The sequence below is a fragment of the Musca autumnalis genome, unplaced genomic scaffold, assembly GCF_047663935.1.
Source record: "Musca autumnalis isolate F117 unplaced genomic scaffold, ASM4766393v1 scaffold_2, whole genome shotgun sequence".
Classification (NCBI taxonomy): Eukaryota; Metazoa; Arthropoda; class Insecta; order Diptera; family Muscidae; genus Musca; species Musca autumnalis.
In genome coordinates, this window is record NW_027411755.1 from 213987396 (window position 1) to 214011210 (window position 23815).

The 23815-nt window shown below is 35.7% G+C and overlaps 1 protein-coding gene across 1 annotated transcript in view; it reads right to left on the reverse strand.

Moving 5' to 3' along the window:
* The window catches only part of vir-1 (virus-induced RNA 1), a 273677-nt gene extending 252017 nt beyond the window's left edge, over window positions 1–21660 (reverse strand). Inside the window, exon 1 of the mRNA XM_073970864.1 lies at window positions 21183–21660. The gene's annotated coding sequence lies outside the window, so the exon portion shown is untranslated. The remainder of the gene's footprint in view (window positions 1–21182) is intronic.
* Between the last annotated feature and the right edge of the window lie 2155 nt (window positions 21661–23815).

Here is a 23815-nt window from a genome sequence, read left to right on the forward strand (position 1 = left end):
AGGGGCCGATGGCTTACCAGCCGAGCTGTTCAAAACCGGAGGCGACACGCTGATAAGGTGTATTCATCAGCTAGTTAGCACCATCTGGCAGGAAGAACGAGTACCCGACGATTGGAACCTGAGTATCCTGTGCCCCGTCCACAAGAAGGGAGATAAGACTGTATGCTCTAACTATAGGGGCATAAGTCTACTCCCTATTGCCTACAAGATCGTGTCAGGGATATTGTGCGAACGACTAAAGCCAATGGTCAACGAGATTATTGGACCATACCAATGCGGCTTTAGACCTGGCAAGTCCACCATTGACAAGATATTTACCCTGCGGCAAATCCTGGAGAAGACCCAAGAGATGCAGATCGACACCTACCACCTTTTTGTCGATTATAAAGCAGCCTTCGACAGTCCGCTGCGCTCAAAGGTATTCCAAGCCATGTCTGAATTTGGTATTCCCGCAAAGCTCATCCGGCTTTGTAAAATGACTTTAACTGACACGAGATCCTCAGTTAAAATAGGAAAGAACCTCTCCGAAGAGTTTGGTACCAAAAGAGGTTTCAGACAAGGAGACAGCCTTTCGTGTGACCTCTTCAACATCCTGCTAGAAAAGGTTATACGAGAGGCAAACGTCAAAAGAAGTGGCACAATCTACACCAACAGTCACATGTTACTTGCTTATGCTGATGATATAGACATCATGGGTCGATCAGTAAAAGAAGTAACTGATACCTTTATAAAGGTCGAAGGAGAATCTGCTAAAGTGGGTCTGGCGGTAAACGGTGAGAAGACCAAGTTGATGGTGTCGACGCGCAATGCGTCCATTGAGCTCGGACCGACTGTGGAAGTTGGTTCCTATAATATTGAGGTAGTAAAAGACTTCGTCTACCTCGGCACCTCCGTCAACACAACAAACGACATCAGTTGTGAAATAAAAAGAAGAATTGTATTGGCCAACAGATGCTACTTTGGATTAAGTAAGCAGTTTAAAAACAAAGCCACATCTCGTCAAACAAAAATAACGCTCTACAAAACACTGATACTACCCGTGCTGATGTATGGCTCCGAAGCCTGGGTACTTGCGCAAGCAGACATGGCAGTGCTTGGTGTGTTTGAGAGAAAAATTCTTCGAAAGATCTACGGACCAATCTGCGTTGACGGTGAATATCGACGTCGCATGAACCACGAGCTGTATCTGCTATACAACGACATGAATATTGTTAAACGTATCGAGATGCAGCGATTGCGTTGGCTAGGCCATATCATAAGAATGAGCGATGATGAACCCGCTAAAAAGGCGTATGAATACATGCCACATGGCGGTGCACGCAGAATTGGCAGGCCAAGGAATAGATGGCGCAAACAAGTGGATAATGAGATGACAAGGCGCGGTATTCCAGTGTGCAAAGCAACAAATAGAGAGGAATGGAGATCTCTTCTTAGTTCGGCCTATAGAACAAATGTTCTGTAATGGGCCAGCTAAGTAAGTAAGTAATTGACTGTATCGCTACCTTATAAAACAATGTCATACATGATGTGCCTTAACTAACTTTAAGTGAAAGCCGCTTACACCTGGGAAGTTTTTGCGGATTTTGAAACAGCAATGTTCATTGATGAGAAAAATCCAAAAAAAGAAAAAATCGCTGGAGAGGTTTTTAAATAAATCGCGGTCAAAATTCACATTTTTAGGTTTTTCGCAATTTTTGTTAGGTTTTCACGATTTGCATGAACACGTTATGTCTTATCGAAATTGGACTTGAGAGAATATTTTTGCTGTGAAAATTCTCTACAAGATTGGCTTTCGAAATTTTTTTCTAGGTTGTACCATTTTCGAGTTGGGGAATTGCAGTCATGACATTGTTTTATAAGGAAGCGATAGAGTCAATTCATTGTCCCAATTTAAACTTCTATATCTCAATAACAGTAAAACCTACGAAATCATCATATAGCTCAATCTCATAGAGAATTTTCACAGCTACAACACTTTCTTTAGTTCCATTTCGATAGGAATTGCGATTTCCAAGCAAAATCATGAAAACCTAAAAAACTCCTAAAAATGTTAACTTGAATCGCGTTTTATTTAAAAAGCGCTCCGGCGATTTTTTTATGATTTTTCTCAGTTATAGTTTTTATGGGTTTTTTTTCAGACTTAAACCAGTATAACTTATCCTTTTGAAAGAAGATATTATTTACCTCTTTAAAAGGAAGACGGATCAATAGAAACCCGCTATGAAAAAAAAGAAGATTTGTCCGTTTAAATTTGAAAATGTAAGAAACCCAGATTTTCACTACTTTTACCGTTATAAAAAATAAAACGAAGTGACCTAAACGAACTTAAGGCATTTTCGTTGTCCATGGATCAAAACACGATAGAATTTTGCATCAGAACGCTTGAATATTTTTCTGGTCAACTTTTGTAGCACAGTGTCTTTTATCGACATTCTCCGAAAAGTTTGCACTTTCTCAAGGCCAAAACTACCTGAAGGAGCGTTCCAATGCTTTTGCAACATATTAGAGAGTTCTTAATTACTGTCTTGGCTAAAATGTTTATCTTTCTGTTGGATAGAAAATCTCAATGGTTTGGCTGTTATATGCCAAAATGTCCAAAAAACGTGTATACAAAACTTAAACTCAAAATCGGGAGGCTCGATTTTCACCGTAGACCTATGGTCTAGTGGTCTTTTTTGCTCAGTTCAATCCCAGGAATCAGAAACGCGAAGGGCCCATTAAGGTTTTTTTCCTTCCACACAAATCGCTCCGGCAAAATGTGGCTCATCGAAATAATGGTTTTAGACCCCAAGTAGGTTTGGACGAAATGTTTTTCAGACAATTTGGAGTTGATTTAGCCATGTCCGTCCGTCTGTCTGGCTGGAGCGCACGATAACTCTCGAACGGATCAACCGATTCGGTCAAAAATTTGGCTTTCGTAATATTTTGTCCAAACTTAGTTTAAGTTCGAAGATGGGTTACATCGGTCCACTCCTTCCGGTGTTCGGAAAATGTGTGCGCACGATAACTCTTAGAGGAATTAACCGATTTGGTCCATACTTTGCACATGGTGAAATTTCTCCCAGACTTAGATGATGTTCCAATATGGACTCAATCGGCCCACTCTTTCGGGTACCTCCCACACAAAATTTCGGAAAAGTTCACTTTAGGACCTGCTCTCGAATCGTTTTGATTTTTGTTGTAACAACTTGTATTCACAAATTTGGGCCCTATCTGTCCAATCCTTATTGTACCACCTACACAAATGTTCAACATTTTTGTGTGGTTAAGGTTCTGTTCGAGGATCCTTTGGACATTTTCCTGTTTACAGCGATATTATGTTTTTCGTAGGCTAGTGTATTAAAAAAAGCTCTATCTATCGATATCTCCGCAAATTTTTGAGCTTTAATCCTACCCATACTTTTGTCGGTGGGTGCCACCGTGGTGCAATGGTATGCACACCCGCCTTGCACACATAAGGTCGTGGGTTCGATTCTTCGACCAGCCAACATCAAAACACTTTTCAACGCTGGCAAAATACCCCTCAGTAATGTTGGCGACATTTCCTGAGTATTTCAGCCATGTAAAACTTCTCTACAAAAGTGGTGTCTTAGACACGCCGTTCGGACTCTGCGATAAACTGTAGGTCCCATGTAGGACCCATTTGTTTTAGCTTATTTTTCAACTTCTAGTGGCGATAGAATTACTAGCTATTCTAGTGGTCGTGGAATAACTAGCTATTCAGTGCGACATGCCCTTATTAAAATAATGGGTTAGTATGGTATTTTTTAAGCAGTTTCGACTACTAAAAAGTACAATAAAAACCCATTATTTTGGGAGGATTTTTTTACTTCTTTACCAAAAATGTTCACCATAGATGCATGTTTTGGTATAGCTCCATTATAACGTTACGACCCTATTTTCGGTATTTTGAGGATTTTATCTAGATTTTTTACAGATCTATCTGTAATTTGAACATTTGAGATTGCCTGCATAAATTTTCTGACGTAGTTAAGGTATTTGAGGCATCCGTGATCGAAAATCGTATCCACCTAAAATTGTGGACTGGAAAGGAAACTGGCTATTCCATTATTGTTCACAATATTTTATGGTGGAGTGTATAAAAAGTTCGGACGGCCGTACTTAAAGATTTTTTACTTGTAAATACATTTTATTCTTATGAAATTGTTCGACAAAAGTTTTTAGATACATTTTCCCCAATGTTGTTTTACGTTTGATATTCCCTACAGTCAAGAAAATTCTTTACCAAAATTTTTCACCATAGATGCATGTTTTGCTATAGCTCCATATAACGTTACGTCACAATTTTTTTGGGTATTTTGAGGATTTTATCTAGATTTTTTAAAGATCTATCTGTAATTTGAACATTTGAGATTGCCTGCATAAATTTCCTGACATAGTTTAAGTATTTGGGGTATACGTGATCGAAAAGCTTATCCACCTAAAATTGTGGACTGAAAAGGAAACTGGCTATTCCATTATTGTTCACAATATTTTATGGTGGAGCGTAAAAAGGTCCGGCCAGCCGAACTTAAAGATTTTTTACTTATAAATACATTTCATTCTTATGAAATTGTTCGACAAAAGTTTGTAGATAAATTTTCCCCAATGCACAGTGGATCCACTTGTATGGAGAAAGTGGCCAAAAATATTTAGAGTGTAAAAATCAAGCCAATGCGCCGGTTACAGCTTTGTGCTGCTGCAAAGAGTGTTTTAAGAAACCACGAGCGTAACATTCTCCCCCCTTTCCCCTCTGGAGGGGGTATACGGTAAGAATTGTTTTAGGCTGTTAATACAAAATGACATGAATAAAGGTACCGATTATGTTATGATGCAAAAATAGGCTTGCGGAAACAAAACAATCTCCAAAACAACATAAAATCCATCCAATTTAGCGGATTAAAAAAAATCAACATTTTTGTCTGAAAATTTGTAAAATTTTTAGTATAGGTCTTATAGCGTTCTTCGTGGAAGGCACGTACCGCTGATACCAATTATGTTAATGTACGTGGTCAGGTAACAGAGTTATACTCTAATATATCCATAGAAACCCTATTCTAGGGCGGCTTTAGTCAGCAGCCCTCCATTTATAGTCTGGCACTAGATGGCAGCTGATTTTAATACTGAATAATCTTAAACCCATGAACTACTTTGGAAAATTATTCCCGAGGTGGGCACTGGTGGGCATCATGACTAAAACCTTAGGTCAAATGTAATTATATGATCGAATCGGCATTACAAAATACACTAAGAAAATATGCAGCTAACTAGAATTTCGCAACACGCTAAAACTCTATTTTCTAATGAAAATTAAGCTATTACCTCCTCCTTCAAAATCCACTATAATATTTTGCTATACGTATTAGTTTCGCGATATTTTGAATATATTTACTTGCACTTAAAATATAGGTTGTACTCACAACAAAAAATATTAGTCAAATGTACCGACTTTTGAAGCTATTCTTAAGAAGATCGCGTTCGAATGAAACAAAAACTAATATATTTTTTAAAAGGTCCATGTCATAGCTGTCAGAGTTGCCAGATGTTGTACCAAAATTTTGACATTCATTTTTTTATTTTTGGCCAATGGGTGGATCCACTGTGCAATGTTAACAACAAAAAGTGAAAACAAATTAATTAAATTACAAAATTAATTACAAACTTAACCGCTTGACATACTTTCATCAAAAAAGAACACGTAATAAATGTGATACGGCATATTACGTAGCCAATTAAAGCGTTATTAGAGTGGAATTAGTTAGTAGGTGACATATAATACAATTTCTAATTTGTCGCTTTATCTATTCAATTCCAACAGAGCGTGAATATGTGAATGAATCATGTGATGTTTGTGAATGAATATTTTGCGGTAGACAAGATGTGATTTTATTCTATGCATATTTAATGAGAAAATTAAAAAGAAAATAAATCCAGTAATTCTGGAATTGATAAGTAGCAGCTTGGAAATGTTTCAAAAGTTTCGAAGAAGTATATACCATATACTTGGTATATGTACATATATGTATATAAGTTGGTCTTTCATAGATGACCTATTCTTCTCTAAGAGGAGAAGCATTCTTCTCGCAGAAAATTAATCGGCCATCAGTTTTTCGCAATATAGAAGACAACGTGGTATTCTTCTGCAGGAGAGTCAGTCTTCTTATTAGACAAGTCCATTTATGTATATGTCCTCATTACGACATTTCGTGTCTTCATTTATCAGAATACCACTTCTTAACTCAACACTACAGTTCGTTTCAGTTCTCCATGCGTTGGAAGGTGCAAGAAGTTCCGCCTGAGCGAGCGTAACACCTTCTTCTACCTGTCATTATTTAATTGAAAATATCTTTTAAGTTCAAGACCAAGCATAACTTAGATATGGCAGACGTACTGCTGTCATTCAAGTCATATCTACTATGTATTGTGAAGCAAAGAGAACATGTAATGTTTTAATATAAATTTAACCCCTATCTATGTCCCACAATGAGTATAACGACCCCAAAATTATCACAAATAAAAACACGAACGAACCCCTATGACATGACATTTTTTTTAGTTTTACATGGGTGGCTTATTTTGTTGTTGTTTTTATTTCGACTTCTGGAAATTTCATCAACATATTCGAATCAATGACATTCATTTATTTGTGTTAAATTGCATTACAGAACTTGTTGAAGGCTTGTTGTGGTCATTGCCTAGTGCTAGTATTAATGCATTATTAAAATAGTAAAATTGGAATTACAAAAACTGGAAAAAAGAAATTAAAAAAAAAACAAATGAAGACAGAGAAGACATAAATTTTCAAGGCCACATTGTACCTACGGTCGATGAGAGGGTGCATAAGATATAAAATAACAACAGTAAAATATAAAATGTATAATATAAAATAAAAAATATATATAAAATATAAAACATAAAATATGAAATATAACATATAGAATATAAAATATAGAATACAAAATATATAAACTATTAAATTTAAAATATAAAATATCTTTATAAAAGAAAATCAAATGTCGTTCGTTGGTAATGGCATCAGTTGAGAACGGCTGGACCGATTTGGATAATTCTTTTTGTGAAATGTTCGCCAAAGCCCGATTTAGGTTTTTTTTTGCAATTTGATCAAGCACACTTTTACGCCCACTTCTTTCAATTTTCAATGTTTATCTTATCTTTTCTACAAAACTAATGAACCGATTTTTCTGAAATTGTCAGGGAATGTACAGGGATGGACCCCGGTTAAAATGGCCTACAATTTTGTTGTATTTCGAAGTGGGCGGGGTACTTCCCCTATACCCTATTCTTATAACCTCCACCATAATATGGAGGGTATAATTCAATTTGTCATTCCGTTTGTAACACATCGAAATATTCATCGGAGCCCTACAAAGTCAGTCCGTACGCCGGTCCGTCTGTTAAAATCAAAATACAGCTCGTAATTTTCAAGATAGAGCTTTGTAATTTGGTATATAAGTTTCTATTACTCGTAGGATGTTTGGTATTGCAAATGGGCTATATCGGTCCACGTTTTGATATAGCCCCCATATAACGGTACCACCCGATTGTCGGCATTTTGAAGGTTTTAGCTTCATTATCACACCGAAACGGCTGAAATTTGGTATTTAGTCTTCGTTGGGGGTAAGAAACTTTCCCCAGGAATTTGTCGGTACTGATCCACGCCTTTATATAGCCCCTATAGAACGGTACCTCATGATTTTCAGTATTTTGAAGGTTATGGCCACCATAATCCATTGAAATGACTGAAACTTGGTATTTAGTCTTCGTTGGGTGTATTCAACTTTCACCTCTAAATTTGTCGGTATAGGTCCAAGCCTTCATATAGCCCCTATAGATGAACGGTACCTCCCCATTTTCGGTATTTTGAATATCATCCGAAGTGGCTAAAATTTGGTATTTGGTCTTCGTTGGGGGTATAAAACTTTCCCCCACAAATATGTTGGTACAGGTCCACGCCTTAATACAGCCCCCATAGACCGGTACCCGGTTTTTGGTATTTTAAAGGTTTTAGCTTCATTATCACACCGAAATGGCTGAAATTTGAAGGTTGTGGCCACAACAACCCACCGAAATAGCTGAGATTTGGTATTTAGTCTACGTTGGAAGTAAAACCCTTTCCGGCTGAATTTCGTCGGTATAGATCCACGTTTCGATATTGGCCCCATAGAACGGTACCTCCCGTAATTGTGAAAGATGTGACGTCAATATCCCACCGAAATGACAGAAATTTGCTATTTAGTCTTTCATAGGGTTATAAAATGTTCCAGAAAAGAATTATAAGTATAGGTCCACGTCTTCCTTTATCCCCCATAGAAGCGTACCTTTTGACTTACGGTAGTATTTACTGAATTATCGGAAATTTGGTATTTAGTCTTCTTAGTTATCCGGTGGAAATAGGATGCATATTTTCTTGAATTTCGAAGGCGGTGGGGTACTTTCCTTTGCCACGTTAAAAAATTCCATATCTTTATGAATAAAAAGCAAATGCCGTCATAACCAACTTAGGTTTTTATGGAAAGAAAATTTTACCGCGCCCACTTTTTCAATTTTCATTTCAATTTAAAGTTTTTCTGCAAAAACTAATGAGCCGATTTTCCTAAAATTGTCTGGGAATGTACATGGATGGCCCCCGAAAACAGGATACATATTTTATAGAATTCCAGAGGGGCGGGGTACATCTCCTATTTCCAATCAAATTTGCAGCAAAAGCTCAATGTTTGCCGTTCTTATGTATATTTTTTGAATTTCGGAGGAGGTGGGGTATCTTCCCCACGCCTTTCTCTTAAACGCTATATGTATAAGCAAAACTTATGATAATATCGGTTTCAGCCATGGCACAATTACCCAGGTAGTGGTATCACACCAGCTGTTCGAATATGAAAAGTCAAATCCCTTTATAACAATTAAACAAGTATCAGTCGGCAGAGATATACCCTCAGCATGTGTGGATTGAAATACTTTTTTTTTACAAAAAAATTTAAGTCTTTAGGGGGGTTTCCAAACTTTCGGGCGTATGAACTGACAAAAGTATGGATAGGATTAAAGCTCAAAAATTTGCGGGGATATCGATAGATATGGCTTTTTTATCACACTAGCCTACGAAAAACATAATATCTCTGTAAACAGTGCCACTAGCAAAACCTTCGGTAAAAATGTCCAAAGAATCCTCGAACCACACAAAAATGTTGAACATTTGTGTGGGTGGTACCACAGGGATTGGACAGATATGGCCCAAATTTGAACATAAACTAAGTTTCGACTATATTTAGAGATCCAAAGTTTGGACCAAATCGGTTGCTACGTCTATGAGAAATCGCGCGTACCATTTTAGCGAATATTTTCGAACTTTTGTGGGCGAGGCAGCGAATGCAAATTGCTGCAACCAAAACTAAAGTAATTCGAGAGCAGGTCTTAAAGTGAATTTATCCAAAATTTTGTGTGGGAGGTACCCGAAGGAGTAGACAAATATAGTCCATATTCGAACCTGAACTATATCTGGTAGATATTTTAGTATGTGTAAAGTATGGACCAAACCGGACACTCCCATCAAGATTTTTCCGAACACAATTTTTCCGAACATTTTTGAACTTTTGTGGGGGAGGTACCTGAAGGAGTGGACCGATATGGCTTATCTTCGAACTTAAACTAAGTTTGCACAAAATATTACGAAGACCAAATTGTAGACCGAGTCGGCAGATCCGTTGGAGAGTTATCTTGCGCTCCAGCCACTACACACGGTGTCATAGGGTTTTTTGTACCTTTCAGGCTATTTTCTCAGGAAGTATGGGATTGCCCCTGATAAAACTTCTACCGTTATATGGGGGGCAGTGAATACAAATTACTACAACCAAAATCAAAGCGATTCGTAAACAGGTCCTAAACCAAACTTTTCCGAAATTTTGTGTGGGAGGTACCCGAAGGAGTCGACCGATTGAGTCCATATTGAAACCTCATCTAAGTCCTGTAGAAATTTCACCATGTGCAAAGTATGGACCAAATCGGTTACTTCCTTCAAGAGTTATAGTGCGCACACATTTTCTGAACATTTCCGAACTTTTTCTGGGAGGTACCGGAAGGAGTGGACCAATATAGTCTATCTTCGAACTTAAACTAAGTTGGGACAAAATATTACGAAAGCCAAATTTTGGACCGAATCATTTGATCCGTTCGAGAGTTATCATGCACACCAGCCAGACAGACGGACATGGCTAAATCAACTCCAAATTGTCTAAAACACATTTCGTCCAAACATACTTGGGGTCTAAAACCGTTATTTCGATAAGGCATATTTTGCACGTATGAAAGTGTATATACCCTCGTTAGCATAAATGCTGAGGGTATAAAAAACAAGTGAGCAAAGGCTACGGTCGGGCCGGGCCGACCATGTGATACCCTACACCACTACCCCTGTTCTTAAGCTTTTCACTGGTAAACATTTAATTTAGGGAATATAATCTGGGACCCTCATAAGCAACCAAAATATTAATATTATCCGACCATCAACAAGGCTTCTTTCCGTCGGGGGCCCCTTATCATCTGATCAAAATTGCGACCTGTAGAGTGATTACAAGGTTAAGATGGACAGACGGATGGACACACATAGCCAGATTGACTCAGCACGTCGAGACATTAATTTTGGTATATATAAGTATGGGTCTACGACCATTATTTCGATGCGTTACAAAATTTTTGGCCAAAACCGACTTATAATACCCTCCCCACATAGTGGTGTAGGGTATAATGAAGAAAATATATTATAATTATCCTTAATGTTAAGTTATTTTCTACTTATACGGCAGAGTCGGCTCAAGAGATATGTACCTTCACATATAATTAAGGCTACACACAAAGAAGTGGTGCCAAGCTACATCAGAACTACTGAACCGATGTAAAGCAACTTCATCTCTGCTATATTTATGCAATAAAATCCAAAAAATTGGTGAATTTATTTATTATATTAATAAAAAGTTAATTCAAATCTATTTAGTTAAGTCGGGATTGCGAGCGCACCGGTTGAGCTAGTAAAATATAAAATCTAAAATATAAAATAAAAAATTTTAAATTAAAAATATGTCCCCATTTTCAAACTTTCACTTTATAGAATGCCCCCATTTTCGCGATAACAATCAGTGTTAAATGAGCCGTTCAGTGCACACTTCGACTAACTCCACTTTTTGAAAAATTTGAGATTTTAGTGTCAAAGCCTTTGATATCGCCATATCTATTTATGATTATAATATCTTTCCTGAATAATAAAGATGAGCACCTTTAAATAACAAGTTTTTATTGACCACTGAATAATATGCAATTTTTTTCAGTGCACACTTCGATTAACTCCACATTCAAATGTAGCTCTGCTCGCAACGTGCACATGCAATACTCTTTCGGCTTTTGTTGAAACCATAGATGGCCTTTAGAAAATTATGGCGTATATAACATACATTTTTGACGTATATTACATACGTCGAAAACGTCGAAAACCTAGCCATGAAGAATGACGCTAACATAAAGCTAATATGAACTAATTACAAATATTGTTTTATAACCGAACTAGCAACATTAATTTTTATGTGAAACCTGTAATATATGTGTATAAAACTAAGTTTTTCGTTAAAAAAAAAATTCAAAACCTAACTTTATTACTTTTTTCAGTGCACACTTCGATTAACTCCACCATTACCACAACATTACTAACGATTGTTTGTTGACTATTGTTTTTATTTTATTTTATATACCGTTAGATGAAAGCTATACCTGCTATTATGCATTCTACATTATATATTTGAATCCATATTATCAGGGGAATTTTAAAAAACAATATACATTTCATCATTGCTTTTCTCAACTTTTTGTTTTATGGAGTTAGTCGAAGTGTGCTCTGAACGCTTCAAATGATAATCTGGCTCGCACAATTGAGAACTGTCATTATCATCATGAATGACAGAAATACATACGATGTACGTATCACAGCTTAATTAAATCATTTAAATAACAATTTTAGAAAAGCATTTCTATTGTTTAAATGTATAAAATAGAAATCTGTCATTTGTCGGTAAATAGGGGGAGGGGAGATTTGGATTTTCCTACTGCTAATGCATTTAATTTAAAATAACCATAACAGACTTTGGGTGGATGAATGCGAGGTTGTGTGCACTTTCAATTCAATTTTCACAAACACCAGCATCAAAGACCAAATACTGATTTAAATAGGACTACTAATTTCGGTCATCATTATTCAGTCGCTAGGGCGAGTGAAGAGTTTTGGTGCTAAACTAAGCTTATGCTTGGATAAATTGAAAATTAAATTAAAATGATTTTATTTTGAATAGTCTTTCTCATTGTACTTTTATTGTGTCTTTGAGAATTGTTTGTGGGATTTTGAAGAATTAGGAAACAATATACTAACATAAGCTAATGAAATAAATTATAAAAATACATATCAAAACATTGAAAACTGATGATTGTTTCAGGGTTATCATATGGATCCAACACTATCAAAACTAAATAATTACCTTTATATCATAATTTCCTTAACGATTACATGCAACATTCACCATAATGTTTTCAGAAAACCCCCCGTTTCTTTTTTATAATTATCCATTATAATGATTTATCGCGATGTTTACGGAAGATAGGGTTTTTTGCATCATTATAACACAAATAAACTATGGTGCGATTAACAAATGTTTAATTTCTGAATAAATTTTTAATAATAAATACTTCCATTTAAATGCAATTTACATTTGTTAAAAAACACTACAGAGCTTATTGTCGTATGATAACTTCAAAACAACTATTTGTAACAACTCTTCAAAAAAAATAATTTTAAAATATCGACTCAGTTGTAGACTTTGCATTACCGTTAGTAGAGGAGGACATAAATAAAAGTATATCATTATACCCTTCACCACAGTACGGAGGGTATATTAAGTTTGCTTTTCCGTTTGTAACGCATTGAAGTAATAACTTGGGACCCTATAAAGTATATATATATTCTTGATCAGGATTAAACTATGAGTCGATATAGCTATGTCCGTTTGCCCTCTGTTGTAATCACCACAATAATTGAGCTACAATTGAGCTATATTCTGGCACCAGAGTGTCTTTTTGCCATAGGCAGGTCAAGTTCGAAGATGGACTATATAGGCCCATTTTTTGGTATAGTCCCCCTATAGCGGTAACTCCCGATTTTGGGTATATTAGCTAAAAATTTTATCAGAACTAGCTGTAATTTGACATTTGAGGATCTCTGTAGTCACGAAACTTTTCCGCTAAAAATCTTCAACATAGGTCAATGTTTTGATATAGTCCCCATATAACGGTAAATCCCGAATTTCGGTATTTCAAGGATTTTAGCTCAATTTTTTAATCGAACAATGTGTGATTTGACATTTGAATTTTTCTGTGGTCACGAAACTTCTACAGCAAAAATCGTCAACATAGGTCCACGTTTTGATATAAGTTAAGGATATTTCATTGCGGAGGGTATAAAAAGTTCAGCCTGACCGAACATAATGCCTTTTTATTTGTTTTCTATTCTGTTTACTAATATTTGCTTCGTTCCTAGGCAAAAATATGGTCATAAGTGCCCTATGTGGTGCATCAACTAGTCACCTTTGCCGTCACCAATCATTTTTGCTTGTCTATTTAATTGCGTTGATGATATTCGTTATGGCTATAATTTTTAAATATCAGATGTTTCGTGACTGTGTTAATGATTTTCTCCATTGTTTTTGTAAATAAATGTTTAATTTATTATTAATTTTTATTGTTTGCTTTCAATTAATATTAAATTAGGCAAAAAAAACTTTGTAGAATTCTCTGAATACAATGCAGCAAAAAAAAAACAAATGTTAGTTGGATATTTATTTTTAAGTTGGTCATTCACTGCCAACGAGCCAACCATCTCAGTTAAAATATATAAAAAACGAGAAGCAGATAATAGCCACAAAATACTACCTATATTCATGTGTAGACATGTTCATTATTGTGATAACGGCGTGGAGCATTTTAAAATGCAAATCATTTCAATTTCATTTTGTGGAAGTCACATACAATCAATTAATACAAACGAAAACAAATCATCTATCAAATAGGGTATAATTATTCAAGAATTTCAAATCAATTTCACTGCAACAGACAAAATTGTACAAATTTCTGACAATGGATTTGGCAATCATGTATTCAAAACATTGACTCCTGTAGAGCTAGCAACATGTCAAACCCCAACTGTTATCTTGGCCTCTCTTTCATCTGAAGTAGTTTCACCTGGAGAACTGGCTTTAACATCTTATTAAGTTAGGGAGCTAACATGTACCATATATTCAATCATAAAAACGATCAAAAATTATGATGGGCATCGGGTTATTCATTAACGCACCTCCATAAAAAGACAATATCATTAGAGAAATGTCTTCAATCGGTTGGCAAAACTTATATGGGGATAAATCAAAGTGTGGACATATGTTGATAATTGTGGTGAAACATTTTTGTGACCACTGGGAACCTTAAATGTTAAATTACAGGTAGTTCGGTCAAAAATGTTGCTTAAATCCTCAAAATACTGACAATCGGGAGGTATCGTTATATGGTAACTATTCCAAAACACGCGCCTATGTTGACAGCTTTTGGTGCAGATGTTTTATGACCACTGGAAACCTCAAATGCCGAATTACAAATTGTTCGGTTAAAAATTGTAGCTAAAATCCTAAAAATACCGAAAATCGGGAGGTACCGTTATTTGGGGGCTATACCAAAACATCGACCTATGCTGACAGTTTTCGGTGGAGATGTTTTGTGACCACTGGAAACCTCAAACGTCAAATAACAGGTAGTTCCGTTAAAAATTTTAGCTAAAATCCTCAAAATACCGAAAATCGGGAGGTACCGATATATAGAGGCTGTACCTAAATATGGATCTATGTTGACGGTTTTTGGTGGAGGTGTTTCGTGATCACTGGGAACCCCAAACGTGAAATTATAAGTAGTTTGGTCAAAAAATGTATCTAAAATCTAAATCATATGAGAACGTGGGCCGATATAGCCCAACTTCGAACTTGACCTGCCTATTGAAAAAATACACTCGGGTGCAAAAATATAGCGCTCTAGGTCAATTATTGCGAACGCTAGAGTGATTGCAACAGACGGACATAGCTAGATCGTCATAGAATTTTATAGTGATCAGGAATATATACACTTTATATGGTCACAAATGATTAGTTCGATGTGTTACAAACAGAAAAACAAATTTAATATACCCTCCATACTATGGTGGAGGGTATACAAAAAATCGCAGGAGTCCTTTTTAAATAAATCGCGCTCAAAGTTCACATTTTTGTGGGTTTTTTAGCTTTTCACGATTTTGCTGGGAAACCGCAAGCCCTATCAAACTGGAACTAACAAAATGCTTGAGCAGTGAAAATTCTCTACAAGATTGTCCTTTATAATATTTTCGTAGGTTTTACCATTTTTGAGATATAGAAGTTCAATGACTGTATCGTCTCCTTATAAAACAATGTCATGGCTGCAATTTCTCAACTTAAACTTATAGATCTTAAAAATGGTACAACCTACGAAAAAAATATGAAAGCCAGTCTTGTAGATAACAACATTTTCTTTAGCACAATTTCGATAGGACTTGCGGTTTCCAAGCAAAATCGCGAAAATCTAAAATAAACCTAAAAATGTGAACTTTGACCGCAATTTATTTAAAAACCCCTGTAGCTATTTTTCTTGTTTTTGAATATTTTCATCTATGAACATTGCTGTTTCAAAATCCGCAAAAACTTCCCAGGTTGAATTTCCCCAAGTTGAATTTCTTCATCTCAAAAATGGTAAAACCTACAAAAATATCATAAAGGTTAGTCTGGTAGAGAATTTTCACAGCTACAATATTTTCTCTAATCCCATTTCGATAGAACTTGCGGTTTCCAAGCAAAATCGTGGAAATCTAAAAAACCCTAAAAATGTGAACATTGATCACGATTTATTAAAAAAAGCGCTCCGGCATTTTTTTTGCTTGTGATTTTTCTCATCTATGAACATTTTAGTTTCAGAATCCGCAAAAACTTCCCAGATGTAAGCATCTGCCATTTAAAGTTGGTCCATAAAAGCGGGCCACTATTTAATTTTTTGAAGATTTTAGTCACATTTTTTTACCGAAATGGTTATTAATTGCATTTTTGTGTTCACACGAACTGTCCATATATATCCAGGTTTAAGTACCCGGTATTGCCACTTTTATGTATTTCGATGTTTTTTTTTTTGTCAAATTTTCGAACCGAAATTGCTATAATTTAATATTGTGTATTTCAAGAGGATATAAAAGCTCAATTCGGAAAATTAATAATATTGATCCATGTTTTGGAAAGAACAACGATGACGGTCCATTATGACTCTTTTAAAGGGGTATTTATCAGTTAAAATATTCTGCACCTTTCCTTTCATAAACGAAATGAAACTAATTGTTCCATTTTTCTTCAACATACATTAGGGCTATAACCAAAAAAATACCACCACATAGCCGTGTAGAGCAAGAAAAACTATTATGAAATAAGGTGTAATTTTTTCTCTATCGCGAAAAAAGTTTCCGCACCAAATGCATTGAAGTTCAGTAATGCATTTTTTAATTTTATCTGATATAACAACATATTTGCTTTTCATTAACATTTTTATTTTTTTGTAATCTAATTTAAATCATTATCAAACCGTTCTGGACCTATTTGTTCTCAAATCGCGCCATTTCAGAGCATATTATGAACTTTTGACACTATTGCAATTTTTGGTTTTTCTTTATACACTCGTTAATATTATGTTTATATTTTTTGTACCTATCGGACAAGAGAATATGGGATCATTTGCAACGAATTCGCGAAAGTTACAGGCTGTTTTTGTTGACCTTGCCTGTGAGAATCGTATTTATTTTCTATAAATATTTATTCGCGATAGAGAAAAAATTACACCTTATTTCATAATAGTTTTTCATGCTCTACACGGCTATGTGGTGGTATTTTTGATATGTACAAAAAAGTGCAAAAAGTTATATCCCTAATATACATACCTCGTGGTGGAGGGTATAAAAAGTTCGGCACGCCCGAACTTAACGCCGTTCTTACTTGTTTTATTTTATTTTATTTTATTTCGCTCTCTGCTGGATGTGATCATGCAAACTTCTGATTTGTAGCCGAACACATTACACACTCGGCCATGCGTACGAACATTAAGGGTTGTTTAAACGCTAATATTTGCACCAACATCTGGGAGAATGTTTTATACCCACAATGAAGACTAAGTACCAAATTTAAGCCTTTTCGGTGTGATAATGAAGCTAAAACTTTCAAAATACCGAAAATGGGGAGGTACTGTTGTATGGGGCTATACTAAGGTGTGGACCTATACCGACAAATTTTATATGGAACCTTTAGTGTCCCAAATGAAGACCAAATACCAAATTTCACCCATTTCGGTGGAATATTGAGACGCCAACTTTCAAAATACCGGAAATGAGGACCGACAAGTTTCTGGGGAAAGTTTTATACTCTCAACGAAGACTAAATACCAAATTTCATCCATTTCTGAGGAATATTGAGGCCACAACCTTTAAAACAACGAAAATCCGGAGGTACGTCCTATTGGGGCTATATGAAGTCGTGGACCTACACCGACAAATTTCATATGGAACGTTTAATACACCAAATGAAGACAAAATACCAAATTTCTGCCATTTCGGTAGATTATTGTGGCCACAACCTTCAAAATCCCTCTGGAGGTACCTTTCTATGGGGACAATATGAAGGTGTGGACCTATACCAACAATTTTCTAGGGGAAAGTTTTATACCACTAACGAAGACTAAGTATCAAATTTCAACCATTTCGGTGTGATAATGAAGGTAAAACTTTCAAAATGCCGAAAATCGGGTGGTATCGTTCTATCAAAACTTGGACCGATATGGTCCATTTGCAATACCAAACATAAAATTGAGAGCTGTATATTGATTTCAACAGACGGATGGACATGGTTATATTGGCTTAGAATTTTACCCTGATCAAGAAAATATATACTTTATAGGATCTCCTATGAATATTTCGATATGTTACAAACGGAATGACAAATTTAACTATGTAAAATAATTTAACAGGAATGAATATATAATATTTTTATACCCTCAGCCTTTAGGCTAAAGAGGGTATTTACACTTTGATACGACCAAAAATGTGCCTCATAGATATAATGGTTTTAGACCCCAAGTATGTTTGTACGATATCCGTTTCAGACAATTTTGAGTCGATCTAGCAATGTCCGTCCGTCTGTCTGTCTGTCTGTCTGGCTGGTGCGCACGATAACTCTCGAACGGATCAATCGATTCAGTTCAAATGTTTGGTATCGAAATATTTTGTCCAGATTTGATTTAAGTTCGAAGATGGGCCATATCGGTCCACTCCTTCAGGTACCTCCCCCACAAAAGTTCAAAAATGTTCGGAAAAATTGTCCGAACGATAACTCTTGAAGGGAGTAACCGAATTAGTCCATACTTTGCACATCGTGACATTTCTACCAGACATAGATGAGGTTCCAATATGGACCCTATTGGTCCACTCTTTCGGGTACCTCCCACACAAAATTTTGCTTAAGTGCAGTTTAAGGCCTGCTCTTGAATCGCTTTGATTTTTGTTGCATCCACTTGTATTCACTACCCCCATTACGACGATATAATTTTTTTCAGGAGCAAGTCCATACTTCCTCAGAAATCAACACGAAAACTGCAAACAACCCATATAATACCATGTGTCGTAGTTGGAGCGCACGATAACTCTCGAACGGATCAAAATATTTGGTTCAAATTTTGGATCTTTCAATATTTTGTCCCAACTTAGTTTAAGTTCGAAGATAGACCATATCGGTCCACTCCTTTCGGTACCTCCGCCACAAAGGTTCAAAATTTCTCGCCAAGATTGTGAGCATGATAATTCTAGGAGGGAGTAACCGAATTGAGCCAAACTTTGCTATTGGTAATATTACTTTCAGGCATAGATCGGGTTCTAATTCGGACTATATCGGTCCACTCATTTGGGTACCTCCCACACAAAATTTGGAAAAAGTATAGTTTAACAACTCCTCTCTGATCTTATTAATTTGTGATGCAGCAGGTTGCACTTGCGAAAATCCTACCGGCACCACCTATACTGGCTAATGTGTAAAATAACCCTATAAGAGAGAAATCGATTTAGCTCAAACTTTTTAAATTGAAAAGTAAAATTGTAATATATTTAAATTCAGAAAATTAAGTACAACATTTTTAATTATATAGTCTCTAAGGAAAATATCCATAGACTAATGAAGAAAAAAAAATTATTTCCTACAGATTTGTATTAGGTCCGAATATGTACTACATCGGATCACTCCTACGGGTACACCCTAACCAAAGTTTGAAAAAAATGCACTCGTCTTGGATCATTCTGAATTTTGTGTAGTTCTTTGCGGCCCTTTCCATCCTGGAAAATTTTCCCTAACAGCTAAAAAACCTACAGACGTATTGTGTTAACTTTTTTCTTCGGGTACGTGGCTGAGGGTATATATCTGTTGGCTCAGCTGACTGATACTTTTATACTTGTTTGTTAAGTTTTTCATAAATGGACTAATTTTGATCTTTCTTGTAGCAGTTAAATTCTTTTGGAGTTAAATTCCAAAAGAAAATTTTGTGGAACCAATTAAAACATTCTTCACACAAACATGTGTAAGCATGTTTTTTTTTATTTGCGTTGTTTTGCATTGCGTTGAAGTTCGCCGGAACCAATCATAAACGCAAATCGAGGTATTAGTGTATACGTTTAGGTAAAAATTTCTTACGACTTCTTCTCAAAAACCATAAATTTAATCTTCATTCTCAAAAACATTTTCAGCACCAAAACAAAAACTTTTGCATTCGAATTTATTGCTTACATAATTACATTAATATGCATACACACATACATATATTATATTCAAATCAGCCATCAAATATTTAATTGATAAATCTGTTTATTAGCCATTAACGATGTTATAACTACTGGATTTACCCATCCGCAAAGTTAATGGAACACGACTGGCCAGTATCAGTAATTAAATGGATATAAACAATGTCAGCAAGATAAGGCATCAATTTCGAATATGATAATGAGAAGGAAGATAACGATTTTTCGGGAGAAGCAAAATTAACTAAACGTGATTGTGAAAACAATTACACACACAGACAGTGGGAACGTCGTGAGACACGTTAAAACAATTTCGATTTCCAAATAATTTTTATAAGCAACAATTTGTTAATAATAAATTGTTATTATTCAACAGGGTATGGGTATAAAGGTGCCACCGTGGTGCAATGGTATGCACGCCCGCCTTGCACGCAGAAGGTCGGGGGTTCGATTCCCCGGCCAAGCAACATCAAACATTTTTCAACGGTGGCAAAATACCCCTCAGTAATGTTGGCGACATTTCCTGAGTATTTCAGCCTTGAAAAACTTCTCCATAAGTGGTGTCTTAAGACACGCCGTTCGGACTCGGCGATAAACAGTAGGTCCCATATCATTAAGCTAAATATGAATCGGGGTGCACTCATTGATATGAGAGAAGTCTCCCTTGTACCGTATGGGATGTTGTGGAACAATGTTTGTTTTGTTGTATGGGTATAAAGGTTCAATAATTGGTTGGTAACTCACTGATAAAATCAGATGTATTCTTTAGATTATTATGATTTATTAGTTAAACTGCAGCATATTGAATTGTAAAATAAATACATATCGTATGTATGTACCAAAAAATATTTAATCTTAAATTTATCCAAATTTATGAAATTTGCTCCGTTTTAAATGTATTTAAATTTCGAATATGTTATCTCAAACTCATTATTACATATTGTTTCTTAACTTCATTACTTTCAATTTGTTTCGAACTGATAATTAATTAATTAATGGCCGCATATTCTTCAATAACGACCGATGACAAGACACCAAAACACATTCAAACACATCGCCGCCGCAACCTTTGCCAAGGCAATTTCAAATCATTTAACCAAAAATAAATATTGGATTTTTATTTTCTTTGGCTTTTTTTTTTTCTCACAAACAACAATAACACACAACAATTTGCTACAACAACAAAAAATAACAAAGTTTTAAAATCACACACATTTTTTTCTTCTGATTTTGTTGATGATTAATAAGATGTGAAGTCTTTTTTCTGATCGGGGGGAATTCTGTGTTCAGCTTCTCCCAATCACACACACACGTTACAAAAATTCAATTTCAAAATTTGTCACTTTTATGTCTGTCGGTCTTTCTGTATCGCTAAAGATCGGAACGTTTCTTTTGATAATCTACAAGATGTGTGAATGAATCAACACAACTCACTATTAACCGGCGCGGTGGCGTTATGATCGTTTTATGGAAATTCGCGTTTTCGAACTAAACCGTTGCGTACGAATTCATTTGGTTTTATACCAATAATGGCGAGTGAAGAAGAAAAAATAAAATTAAAATTTTTTTGTTTATATTCGAAATAGTATTTTTTTCTCGGACCAGAGGTCGGTTGCATAGACAACAGAGAGTAAACAAAATTTTGTGTGTGTGAGAGGAGATTCTTTGTAGAATGATGATCTTGTTATTCTAAATTTTATTTCTCTCTGACAACTCGTCCATATGCTGGCCACAATAATGAGGAAGAAAACCATGGACGATGATGCTATGCTATTTGATTCATGCAAACATTGCAAATGGTAAATTTGTTTGGTTTTCCTGCAAAAAAAAGAAACAACGATATTCATGTTATGTGGGATGTAAACAAAAACGATAATAACAAAACAAATAAAAAATCGTTTAGTTCGGTCGAGCCGAACTTTATATACCCTCCACCATAAAATGGAATAATTAGTTTTCTTTCCTGTCCACAATTTTTGGTGGAGAAGTTTTCTACCACATACATATATCCCAAATGCCTAAATTACGTACGATCAGGCGGTACCTTTATACGGGAGCTATTTCAACGTGTGCAGCTATGTTGACAATTTTAATTGGAAAAGCTTTGTGACCACTGGGAAATGTCAAATTACAGGTAGTTTGGTCAACAATTAAAACTAAAATTCTCAAAATACCTAAAATCGGGAGGTACCGTTAATTAGGTCTATACCAAAACATGGACTTATAATTACAATTGTTATTGGAGAAGTTTCGTGACTGCAGCGAACTTCAAATGTAAAATTAGATATACATAGTTCACTCAAAAACCCTAAAAATACCGAATATACCGAGAGGTACCGTTATATGGGGACTATGCCAAAACATGGATCTATGTTGAAAATTTTTTATGGAGAATGCAGAACTGACAACTGGGAAATTCAAATGTCAAATTCAAAAATCAAATTTCTCGAAATACCGAAAACCGGGAGGTAGCGTTATATGGGGCTATACCAAAACATGCACTTATGTTGGCAATCAAATTACGGGTAGTTCATTTAAACCGTATCTAAAACCATAAAAAAATCGGGGGTCCGTTATACTGCAGGGAAACTCACATGTCAAATTGAAGGTAATTCAGTCAAAAAATGCATCTAAAACCCTCAAAATACCAAAATATGGGGGCTATACCAAAATACGGACTTACGTAACATTTTTTGATAGGGAAGTTTTGTGACCACTGGGACACTCAAATGTGAGGTAGCTCGGCCAAAACAAAAAAATAAAAAAAATTCTTCAAATACCGAATATCGGGAGGTACCAATATATGGAAGCTATACCTATGCATGGACCTATGTTGACCATTTTCGACGGAGAAGTTTTGTGACTGCAGGGAATCTCAAATGTCAGTCAAAAATGCATCTTAAACCCTTAAAATACCAAAAGTCGGGAGACACCGTTATATGGGTGCTATACCAAAATATTGACTTATGTGTCAAATAACTGGTAGTTATGTCGAAAAATGTGGCTAAAATCCTCAAAATTCCGAAAATCGAGAGGTAGCGTTATATGGGGACAATACCGAAACTTGGACCTTTGTTAAAAATGTTTGGAAGAGCAGTTTTGTAACAACTGGGAGCCTCAAACGTCAAATTGAGGGTACTTCTGTCAAAAAAAGGTAGCTAAAATCCTCAAAATGCCGAAAATCGGGAGGTACCGTTATATTGGGGCTATACCGAGACATGGACGTATGTTGAACATTTATGGTTATACCGTTATACGGGGGCTATACCGAAACATTGACTTATGTTCACGATTTTTAGTGGAGATGTCTTGTGGCCACTCGGAACTTCAAATGTTAAATTGCGTGTAGTTCGGCTAAAAAGTTTAGCTAATACCCTCAAAATACCGAAAATCGGGAGGTACCGTTATATGGGGACCATACCTAAACATGCACATATGTTTGCAATTTTTAGTGTAAAAGTTTTCTGACGGCAGGGAATCCCAAATGTCAAATTAGGGATAGTTCAGTCAAAAAATGTGTCCTGAACCCGCAAATACCAAAATGAAAATCGGGAGGAGAAGTTTTGTGATTACTGGGAAACTCAAATGTCAGGTAGCTAAAGACCTCAAAATAACGAAAATCGGGAAGTACATGATACTATGTTGACAATTTTTGGAATAGAAGTTTCGTGACTAGAGGGAACCTCAAATGTCAAAAATATATAGTTCGGTTAAATGATGTAGCTAAAATATCCCAGATACCTAAAATCGGGAGGTACCGTTATATTGGGGCTATACATAAACATGGACAAAATATGTTGAAAATTTTGATGGAGAACTTTCATGACAAATATCATATTACGGATA